Source organism: Erpetoichthys calabaricus, chromosome 8 (genome assembly GCF_900747795.2).
Source record: "Erpetoichthys calabaricus chromosome 8, fErpCal1.3, whole genome shotgun sequence".
Lineage (NCBI taxonomy): Eukaryota > Metazoa > Chordata > Cladistia > Polypteriformes > Polypteridae > Erpetoichthys > Erpetoichthys calabaricus.
In genome coordinates, this window is record NC_041401.2 from 182453375 (window position 1) to 182465787 (window position 12413).

Consider the following 12413-nt stretch of genomic DNA (forward strand, 5'->3'; position numbering starts at 1 on the left):
AGGCACACTTACTTTACAAAGGTACTTGGTCGCTACAATTCAAAGCCATAGTCACTCTTCTCTGGACTTTCTTTAACACTGCTATGTCTTTTTTAGTTGTGACTGCATATAAAGTGAGAAGCACCTACTGCAATAGCCAAGTCTGTCTGCATGAAACAACTCTGCTAAGCAGTGGACTGACTTTGTTGAAAAAGTCACACTTATTCTTCAAAGGTATTTGTCACTACAATTCAAAGTATAGTCACTCTTCTCTGTACTTTCTCTAGCACTGCTATGTCTTTTTTTGGTTGTAATTGCATTTAATGTGAGAAGCACCTACTGCAATAGCCAAGTCTGTCTGCATGAAACAACTCTGCTAAGCAGTGGACTGACTTTGTTGGAAAAGGCACACTTACTTTACAAAGGTATTTGTCACTACAATTCAAAGCATAGCTGCTCCCCTCCAGACTTTCTCTAGCAGTATATCTTTTCCTTTTTTGCGATTGCATATAATGTGAGAAGCACCTACTGCAATAGCCAAGTCTGTCTGTATGAAGCAACTCTGCTAACTAGTGAACCTACTTTGTTGAAAAAGGTACACTTACTTTACAAAGGTACTTGGTCGCTACAATTCAAAGCCATAGTCACTCTTCTCTGGACTTTATTTACACTGCTATGTCTTTTTTTGGTTGTAATTGCATCTAATGTGAGAAGCACCTACTGCAATAGCCAAGTCTGTCTGCATGAAACAACTCTGCTAAGCAATGGACTGACTTTGTTGGAAAAGGCACACTTATTCTTCAAAGGTATTTGTCACTACAATTCAAAGCATAGCTACTCCACTCTACCATCCTCTACCATCCTCTAGCACTATATCTTTTCCTTAGTTGTGATTGGATATAACGTGAGAAGCACCTACTGCAATAGCCAAGTCTGTCTGCATGAAACAACTCTGCTCCCAGTGGACTGATTATGGTGAAAAAGGCACCCTTACTCTTTGTCACAACAGCAAAATAGCAGTTTTGTAGTGATATCTCAAATAGATCACAATGCACAATATTATGAAATTTTAAAGTCTCCCATTGAGAAGCATTGACAAATCGACAAATTCATCTGTCTTAAAGCTGAGAAACATTCTGTGCGAGTTCAAATACAAATTAGTTTACTGTTTCAATTGCAATGTGAGAATGGCTACAGTAATTTTTATGTTTTTTTTATATTTGTGAATTTCCCCTTGGGATTAATAAAGTATCTATCTATCTATCTATCTATCTATCTATCTATCTATCTATCTATCTATCTATCTATCTATCTATCTGTCTGTCTGTCTGTCTGTCTGTCTGTCTGTCTGTCTGTCTGTCTGTCTGTCTGTCTATCTATCTATCTATCTATGTTTTATAAATTTTCTTCTTTTTCTCATCCTACTGTGGTTCGGATTCCCAATGTATCGCCAGAGCAGCAGAGCAGAGCAGTCTCCTGCTGCTTTAGGTAAGATGGCCATAAATGTACAGATAAAAAGACACTTCTTTGGAAATTAATGGAAGAGAAGCCAGTTATCTAGGCATATATAAGACTGATTGACTGAGCTTGTTTCATCTGCAGATTATTATTGTAAAGAACCAACATTATCAACTTGCAGCTAATTGTTGTTTGAACTAATTAATTACATGGGAAAGGTGCAGCTCTACTAAGTGATATGAACATGGCCTGGGTTCAAACATGCAGATGACTTCAGTTGACGGGAGCTGCTGAGCATGCAAGGTGGACCACACCGTGGTGTTCAGTGTCTACCTTACATGACGAGGCTGATTGCACCACAAATAGCAAGGACTGGGCAGGAGAACAGTTTGTAATCAGTGCTGAAAAAGTCACTTACCGTTATAACATACAACACACAGAGCTGGGTGACTGTTTATCGTATCCAAAGAGATAGAAATTCATATCATTAAAATAATTGTATCATTTTGGTATTCCATCCATCCATTATCCAACCCGCTATATCCTAGCACAGGGTCACGGGGTTTCTGCTGGAGCCAATCCCAGCCAACACAGGGCAGGAACAAAACCCGGGCAGGGCACCAGCCCACCACAGGACACACACACACCCACACTAGGGACAATTTAGGATCGCCAATGCGCCTAAGTTGCATGTCTTTGGACTGCAGGAGGAAACCCACACAGACACGGGGAGAACATGCAAACTCCACACAAGGAGGACCCGGGAAGCAAACCCAGGTCTCCTTACTGCGAGGCACCAGTGCTACCCACTGCGCCACCATGCCGCCTTTGGTATTCCTGTTAATGTAATTAACCAGGTTCTTAGTTATTTGTATGATTTTAATGAATTACTGGGTTTAAACTAAAGTCAGTAGATAGATGGGCAACTTATTTTAGTTGCTTTCCTACTTTCATAAGGTAATATTGATACTGATATTATGCTAGTATTTGTCATTTTGTATTGACAGTCATTTTTTTCTTATGGTAATTATTGGGTACTACTCTATTGGGAATACTTTTAAAAAAATGTAATGCTTAAATGTTTTCAAGCACTGAAGACTTCCACAATTCTCCAAAAATACTTCCAAAAATTCCCACTGGAGCGAATATATTGTCAAACTCCAGCTAGATAGAATGGCAAACTCAGAACTGATATCTCTCTATTATATTAAAAAAGTTTTCCATCTTGTACGTGTTATTCAGCCTTGACCACACCCCTCCACACCTCTCGTCCAATCATTACTCCTACTGCGCATGTGCTCTCTCACCATCCCACCCTGTGGCACTCTTAGTGCGGCTAACTCGCCCTTCAGCGCAGTCAGTTATAATGGCAAAGCAGAAAAGCAAATTATCCATTCGAGAACATCGACTTTTAGAAAAAGAGCAGCAAGAGCTGATAAAAAATGTGGAAAAAAAGAAAATGAATAAAAAGCGCAGCATATAATAAAAATCAAGAACAAAGAGTATCGTCCAATAAACGAGAAAGAGAAAAATATCTCAAGCGATATGTGAACAGAAATGCGAAAAAGCAACATTTATGGAATGTAAGTTAGAGTAGAAAGGAATTCATAATATTGTTTTTGATGAGGCGTTAATGTAATTTAATTTTTTATGTACTTTTTGTTACATTTTACTTTTTTACTTCTACTTTTACCTACTTTTTTTATTCATTGGTATTTAACATAGATAGTTGTATGAAATACTCAAGTAACCGATTTTCTATCTGTAATAACTAAGGACCAAATCGTCTTCCTCCTGTGCCCCGCATACTCTTCTACATACTATCTCTATAAATACAACCGCTTTCTCTAATGGAGGGGCACCTTGATGCCCTTCGAGCAGCTCAGCCGAGATATAGTGGGCACCCAGTGACCGCCACCGGGGGTTTGGCAGCAAAGCAAGGAGGGGGCAGAGCTCCCTAGTATATAAAATATAATGTTTGTCTGTCTCTCTGTCTGTCTGTCCCAATACAATCCTACACTTTCTGACTGATCTGGGCTAAATATTGCATAGCTGCTCTCTAGACTACTTTGGAACTAAAAATGTTGACCCCGGTAGTCCCAGTGTTTTTTTGTTTTTTTGTTTTTTTTTCCTATATACTACGGTTTGCACACCAGTGCCACCTACTGGCTCAAATCAAATGAAACATCTGTTTCCTTTTAGGGGAAATATAGGTTCCTAGTTGGAATAAGTTCTTTTGTAATTGCGGCGTTTTAAGTAACCGAAAACTATATAGATATGATATTAAAAGGCGATACCTCTCCCATAGTGATACGGCGGTAAGAAATCACATAAGAGAAAATAACTTAGCTTTCTTTACTGACAATTTACGCGGCATTACAGACGGGAAGCCATAATAGCAAGACAATACCAAGGTGGGATCTTGATCTATACAGCCTGACATTTTTCGTTGCTGAGCTGGAAGGCTTTTCAGGACGGATGACGATATCACCTGTCCGTCTGTCAGCTTCGAAAGTATTTGGCAGCTGTCCAAGTCTTTTTATACTGTCTTCTCCAAGTGTAGGCCCTTACTTAGGTTCCAAACAAGGAAAGGAGAGGATTCCATTTCATCTCTAACATACAGAAATAGTACAATGCCCATTTTCGTATTTGTACCTTCTCTTTTCAAATGCTGAGAGCCCCTGTGTGCTAACTTTGGCCTGGCCTGTACGTGTGAGTGGATTTATAAAATAATTTATGTACAGAGCACAGTGACATTAAACTTACATTCTTATTACAACATCTGAACAGACTGAAGTCAGACCAGAAGAAAAAATGACCAGAGCTTAACATTACTTGCCCCAGCAACATGGCGTGCTACTTCTATCTACTGTAATATAAAAAAATATTGTATTTCCACAGAAATGCCTGTAACAAGAATGGAGCACAACATGCATAGAGAATGCATACAGACATTGCTTAAACAAGAAGTCAATCCAACACCAAACATAGGCCCAATAGGATATCCAGAAGGAATTGGTGAAAAAACGAAGCAAGAGAGTCCCAAAATTTAGAATTTCACAAAAGCACTAAGCACCACAAAAAAATCCAAGAACTCACCAACTTCAGAGCACATTCACAATGAATGGCCAGGAATTGTGGGAGAATCTCTAGATTCATTGGGCGGAGGGCAGTCTCTGGCCATGACTGGCAGGTGGCCCCGCCTCTTGAGGCAACACCCACAAAGCACATGGCACATAACACAGGCAGCTCAGCTTATGTACTTTGGCAAAATCAAAAACAAAGAATGCTGTACATAAACAAAACTAACATTAACATAAATACAAAAATCAGGAATGAACGATAAACAAAAGCAAGAATTTGAACCCCAGTCAAGGGGAGATTTCGGGCTGAAATATAACAAGAATCATGTGTTGACAGAGCCACTTAGTGGTATAAAACACAAGAGACTAACCTGGGATTACGGTTTATCATTACCTGAAGAGCTGCTTTTATTCCTGTGTATCTGGATTTATAATCTTTAAGCGGGTATTCCCATTATACTCGAATAAATCTGTTCCTCTCCAAGTTCTTAGTTATATTAAATTGTAATACAATACAATACACTGCAATACAATTTATTTTTGTATCGCCCAAAATCACACAAGAAGTAACAAAATGGGCTTTAACAGGCCCTGCCTCTTGACAGCCCCCCAGCCTTGACTCTCTAAGAAGACAAGGAAAAACTCCCAAAAAAAAACCCTTGTAGAGAAAAAAATGGAAGAAACCTCGTGAAAGGCAGTTCAAAGAGAGACCCCTTACCAGGTAGGTTGGGCATGCAGTGGGTGTAAAAAAGAAGGGGGGCAATACAATACAATACAATACAATACACAGAACAGAACAAATCCTCAATCCATCCATTTTCCAACCTGCTGAATCCGAACACAGGGTCACGGTGGTCTGCTCAAGCCAATCCCAGCCAACACAGGGCACAAGGCAGGAACCAATCCCGGGCAAGGTGCCAACCCACTGCAGGACACACACAAACACACCCACCAAGCATACACTAGGGCCAATTTAGAATCCACCTAACCTGCATGTCTTTGGACTGTGGGAGGAAACCCACGCAGACACTGGGAGAACATGCAAACTCCACACAGGGAGGACCCAGGAAGCGAACCCAGGTCCCCAGGTCTCCCAACTGTGAGGCAGCAGCGCTACCCACTGCGCCACCGTGCCACCCAAATCCTCAATACAGTATAAACGAAGCAGAATTTAAAAGTAGATGATATCACACAAATATGTGTGACACAATATTTGTGTGTGTCCTGCAGTGGGTTGGCACCCTGCCCGGGATTGGTTCCCTGCCTTGTGCCCTGTGTTGGCTGGGATTGGCTCCAGCAGACCCCCGTGACCCTGTGTTTGGATTCAGCGGGTTGGAAAATGGATGGATGGATGGATGATATCACACAATATGATTTGGATTTGGGAATAAATTACTGAGTTTCAAATAATATTAATATCTAGATGGGGAACTTCCGGCATTTGCTTTTCTACAGTCTGCTGTGTATGAAAGCTAATGAGCCACTGCTAGCTTATTTGTGCTCTACTTTTAGCTCCATTGTAAAGTATTTTTAAAAAGCATATCTTTAATTTACTCTACTGACACACAGAATTGCATTCTATTATCGCTGTTATTTTTAAATTTGACTCATTGCTACAAAGATAAGAAATAAAAATGTGATTACGGTCGTGACTCAGGAGTCCCGAAAGCACAGAAGTCCCAAAACACTCTCAGAAATTGCCCTCTAGTGGGGAATTACCATCCAAACCCCCCAACTAGAAACTAATGGGCCCAGAAGAATCTTTAAGAACTAAAGGTTTATCTTAACAGAAAGGCTCTGTAATCCAAGAACTCCTAGCAGCAGAAGAGAAGTTACCGGAGAAGGCAAGACAATCCATTGCAAACACAGTCCCAATAGAGAATCCCAAGTCAAAAGCAGAGCACAGGTTCAAATATGCAAGAAATCACAACAGCAATAAGGCACAGTAGAACACAAATAACACTCCACTCCCTAACACGTTCAACACGAATCGTCAAGAAGTGTGGAAGGCCATTCAATACGGAAGGTGGAGGGAAGTTCCTGATGGTGATTGGCAGGTGGCCCCACCCCTTAAGGGACCACCCACAAAATGCCTGGGGCTTAATCAAATAAGCACAAAGAATAATATACATAATAAAAAAAAGAAACATCAATACAAAAAAACGGCACAAAAGTAGACCGAACAGACAAGAATACCAGCTAGGGGAGAAACATGACGATAACTGACTCAATGATCGCACGGTGGCGCAGTGGGTAGCGCTGTTGCCTTGCAGTTAGGAGACCCGGATTCACTTCCTGGGTCCTCCTTGCGTGGAGTTTGCATGTTCTCCCCGTGTCTGCGTGGGTTTCCTCCGGGCGCTCCGGTTTCCTCCCACAGTCCAAAGACATGCAGGTTAGGTGCATTGGCGATTCTAAATTGTCCCTAGTGTGTGCTTAGTGTGGGGTGGCACCCTGCCCGGGGTTTGTTTCCTGCCTTGCGCCCTGTGTTGGCTGGGCTCCCAGTAGTTAGGATATAGTGGGTTGGAGGATGGATGGATCAGTTAACTCAGTCATCGAGCACACTTGAATATGAAGCCACGCAGTACATTGTCTAATCCAATTATGCCACAAATATTTAATCCATCATAACTTAACCGTGCTGATTCATCATCAGCTGGCCTAATACATCAGTGCTGAATCACCTACAGTATGAGCTGGCATTCCGCCATTCAAAGGAGCAGCTTCAATGCCAGCCACAGGGGAGCTTATAAAATGAGTGTGCAATCTCCATTCTAAGGATAGCAAGCTGCCCAAAAAGAGCAATAAAATGAGCCAAAAATCTTTTGTGGGTAAAGCAGAACAAAGCGCATAATCATAATATAAGACTGGATTTGTTAACTTATCCAACTGAATGTTATGCCATGCATATTGTGACGGATGGCATCCTGGTGCCATTAACCGGCCAAGATGCTTCCAAAATGCAAAGAGAAGCGGAGAGGACTTTCAAAGTGTGCAATCTCCCCCCAAACTGTTACTTGGCAGCCCCCATGGATTGCAACAGCGCCTCAGATTCCAACAAGGGCTGTATGGCAATTACTGTTTGGCGGCACAGCCTTGTTTGGTTTTATGGGTGCCACCAGGGGTAGCTGTGGGAGCTGCAGAGGCCTACTTTGGGATTCAGCCACACCTGGGACACAATTCCAGATCTTCCCAATGAGTGCTCCCGGGTGCAGCTTAAAAAGGAGTCAGCAGCCTCACAGAACGAGCCAGAGTCAGAGTACAAGTCTTGTGAAGCTTGCCTGTGGAGAGGGAAGGAGGCTGCAACGCTCTGGAGGAAAGGGAAGGAGTTTACTGTGCCAGCAACTGTTGGTATTTTTTTTTTTTAACATTGTATTAATTTTATTAGAATAAAACGACATTCCATATTAGCAAGTCAAGTTGAACAAAACAAGGTTTGAAACAAATCAAACCCCACCCATGAGAAATAGAGCTATGTCAGCAGAGTAAAACTTTAATAATAGCGAAAATATGGAAATAAATAAATGATTTAAAATAAATAGAATAAAAAAGAGGGGAGAGAACCCACTTCCTTGATTTAATTGCTTATTCTAAAATTTTATTGATTAGATCCTGCCAGGTTTTGAAAAAGTTTTGCACAGATCCTCTAAGTGAGAATTAGATTTTTTTCCAGTTTCAAATAGTAGATAACATCGGTGACCCATTGACTTAGAATAGGAGAGTTAGGATTCTTCCAGTTCAGCAAGATAAGTCTACGTGCTAATAGTGAAGTAAAAGCAATTACAGGTTGTTTGTCCTTCTCCACTTTAAGCCCCTCTGTGAGCCCACCAAACACAGCTGTTAGTGGATTAGGAGGGATTGTAACTCCAAGGCTGTCTGATAGGCATTTAAAGATTTTGGTCCAGAATGATGTTCATTTGGTGCACACTCAGAACATGTGACCCAGTGAGGCTGGAGCTCGATTGCAACGTTCGCAGGTTGGATCTTGCCCTGGAAACATTTTGAACAGTTTTAAGCGAGACAGATGTGCTCGATAGATCATTTTGAGTTGAACAATTGCATGCTTTGCACAAATGGAGCTCGAGTGAATTCTGTGCATTGCTGCCTTCCACTCCTTTTCTGAGATGTTGAGCGAGAGATCCTTTTCTCACTGCACTCTGGGATCTTTGAAAGGGAGAGATTTTAAAATGTTTTCATATATTACAGAAATTCTATGAATCCTCGAGACTGATCAAAATTTTTTCCAGAATAGAGGTAGGTGGGCGGTGAGGAAAATTGGGCAGGTTTTGTTTAACAAAATTGCTAATTTGAAGTTAGTGAAAGAAATGTGTTTCCCTAAATTTAAATTTGGAGTGTAATTGTTCGTAACCAGGATTTAATTTCAGAAATGCAGTCAATAAGCGAGGGTGGTGGAAAAGAGGAGGTGGGTTTACCTGCAAGGTAGAGCTGGGTGTCATCAGCATAACAGTGAAAATTAATGTTATATTTGCGAAAAATATTGCCAAGGGGAAGAAGGTAAATAATAAAAAGAAGAGGCCACAGGACACACACCAGAAGTAACAGTGGTGGGTTGGGACGTGAAGGTTTTAAGCTGAATGAACCGAGTGCGGCCTGAGAGGTAGGATCTAAACCAATCAAATGAAGTGTGAGTAATGCCAATCAAAGATAATCTATTAAGGATATGTGTGACACAATATTTGTGTGTGTCCTGCAGTGGGTTGGCACCCTGCCCGGGATTGGTTCCTGCCTTGTGCCCTGTGTTGGCTGGAATTGGCTCCAGCAGACCCCCGTGACCCTGTGTTCGGATTCAGCGGGTTGGAAAATGGATGGATGAATGGATGATATCACACGATATTGATTTGGATTTGGGAATAAATTACTGAGTTTTAAATAATATTAATATCTAGATGGGGAACTTCCAGCATTTGCTTTTCTACAGTCTGCTGTGTATGAAAACTAATGAGCCACTGCTAGCTTATTTGTGCTCTACTTTTAGCTCCATTGTAGGACGCAAAGACGTTGCCTATGTACAGATCTCTAAGAGATTTAATCCCAAATGTTTTCCCGATATTAAAAACTGCATATGTTTGAGATGAGGGTGAGTAAAAAGGGTGGTTATCGTGCAGAGGTGCCACAGATGAAAGCTTCTCTATCTTGAAGTACTTCCTACATTGGTTCCATATTCTGAGTGAGTGAAGCACAATTGGGTTGTCAGTTTATTGACGATGATTTGTACTTATTGGGGTAGAAAACAAGGAATATAAAGAAGTGCTGCAGGATTTTATTTCTGTTGCAGACCAAGCCTGTGTATGTTCATGTATTTGTGTTGTGGACACTTTTTGTGACTGAAGACAGAGAAGAAATTAAAATTAGTAAAAACCTTTTATTGATGCATACCAGACAAGGGTAAAATGACAGAGAAATACAGTCCTAGGACACCGCACTTCATCTGCCTCGAGCGTAGATATCCTTGTTCTTTTATAGCTTTTCTAGTCTCCTGATCGTTGACCACGTAAGCAATAAAAATAGCGTCCTGACTCATTTTGTATTATTCCAATTGGTAAAGTCTTTACCCTAAAGGTATATTTTCTTGTCACACACATCATTGAAAGAAAACTTCCAGAAAGTATATATGCTTTTTGTCACGTACACAAAACACAAACAAGTTTGATCATTCTGTCCTATTTTCTGTACTTACACACATACATTTTGTTCAATTACATCATTTTATGTTTTTACAATGTCCATGTCCAGGTTTTTATAGCTTGTATAGTTGCCGCCCAGTAATAAAACTGAAAGTTAGGTAGAGCCATGCCACCTTCTGCCTTAGGTCTTTGTAGGGTGACCCTTTGGATACGTGGATGTTTTAAATTCCAGATAAATGAGGTTTGTTGCCTGTTTGTGTCAGGTTGGGGTGGCAGGTGCGCTCCTGGGTCTTCACAATATATTTTCTTACTTGTCGTGATATGGGAATGTTGACTGTGTTAAAATTTTGCTGTTTTTGTCCCGAGAATTTGTTATTTTGTTTCAGTCTTACTGGCAGTAGAAATCCTGAACTCAGAATATTTGTCGTCGACACACATTTCTCAACCCATATTTCTGAATATCTGAGTCTTCCAATTTTCAATATCCTGTAAATACATTTTTAATATGGCATAGGGGTTAAAATATATAAAATATCTTTGCTATATTTTGAACAATTAAAGAACTGAATCCTAAATTCAGTTATATAATTCAATATCGACACATGAATCTTATAAAACAGGCACGTTGAAGGCCATTGGTGCAGACACTTCTGTCTGTTTAATTTCGGAGACATTTTGACTTCCTGGTAGCAGGTATTCAGAATGTGCATTATAGCCGTTCTGAATGTAAATAATTGCACAGCTCCAGCAATCATTGCGGCAGACAAGCAAAATCAAAACGTGGTATAGTATAATTAAAGCAATTTTCTTAATAAAAGTCTATGATCAAAAGCCACGGTTGGTTGGCTGAAAGTTCCAAACCCTCATCTATATTTAGGTCTCCCTGTAAAAAGCAACTTGAGAGCGCTGCTCACAAACAAATGTTAAGACTTTCAAGTGGAGGATAAGGAGAGGTGAAAAGTTTGTATTAGGCAATTCTAAAAAGATGGCAAATCAGCAGACATTGCATTAATTTTACTCATTTGTATTGTTTTTCTGAATTTGCATACTCTCATACAAGGTCATGTGTGCCTGTGATGCCCCGTGCAATGGCACCTTTACATGTAGTTTGGAAACTGGGCTTGTACTCAAGAGAAAATGAAGAGACACAAACAAAAAAATGAATAAGACGTACAAGAGCTGTTAATTACAAGTGTGCCAGAGCAATCTTATGCCAAGCAATGAATTATTAATAAAATGCGGTTCTTGCTCACTGATGCCATCAAATATAAGGTGCAGATGAAAAGGAGTTTTTTCTTCCTACTGAAAGCTACTCTGGCAAAAAGGATTTTGCTCATGCACAATTAAAAATCAAAAAAATGGACTACTAGCTAATTATGATTACTGCCTCACCACACCATTAAAAAATGAAGAATAATATAAAGATAAAAAAATAAAAACACATCAGCAAATGTTTAATAATAACAGGTGTTAGGTCATGCAGCAGTGGTTTCGTAGAACACTAAAAAAAAAAAAATAGTGAAAATACAGAACACAACCGATTAAAAGCTATTCTTGCATTGACATACAATTCAACCCATAGAATTGTCACTCATGTCCGCTGCAGTTCAATTGCTCCTTGCCTTGTCTAATTTCACTATAGCATAGCTCTCTCAAACGAGTCAGTGTGGTCTTACACTTCGAGGGCTTCTATTTTGATCTTCTTACAATTTCACAAGCAATAGCAAAATCCTAGCATAACAACTTACACAGGCTTACGAGGAGGAAATGTGCCTGACTGTCTGAAGTGTCAGCTTCAGTACGCGAGCAATGGTACGAGAATGCAGATTTCTTTTTTTGGACGCATACGCCGTCCAGATCGATAAGTGTTCTGCTGCAGTCAGGACAGTTTTAGGCTTTGGACAGATGTGAGCACTTCAGACACTGTGAGGTCTATAAATTGATGCCCCCCCCCCTTCTGGAGCCCCTCCCCTATTTTGCTGGTGAAGTGATGCCTGCATTACACACCCCCATGACGATTTCAATTCCCTTTAGTTCCTGCACTCAAGTGTGTATTCAGCATTTATTAAACTTCTAAATTATCGAGGCCTTTCAGTTCTGCATCTGAAGCATTTGTTTTGGTGTCATATATTAGAAACAAATTGAACAAAAAATCTTAACATTTTGTATTTTGTACTATACGTTTTATATCTGTGTTTGCCATGTCTCATTCATGATACTGCACTTTTTAATATGTTAGTTATACGCTGCC

General features: G+C 40.3%; 1 protein-coding gene across 1 annotated transcript in view; it reads left to right on the forward strand.

The window, feature by feature from the left end:
- The window catches only part of igsf21a (immunoglobin superfamily, member 21a), an 897495-nt gene that overhangs the window by 456764 nt on the left and 428318 nt on the right, over positions 1 to 12413 (forward strand). The window lies entirely within an intron of this gene.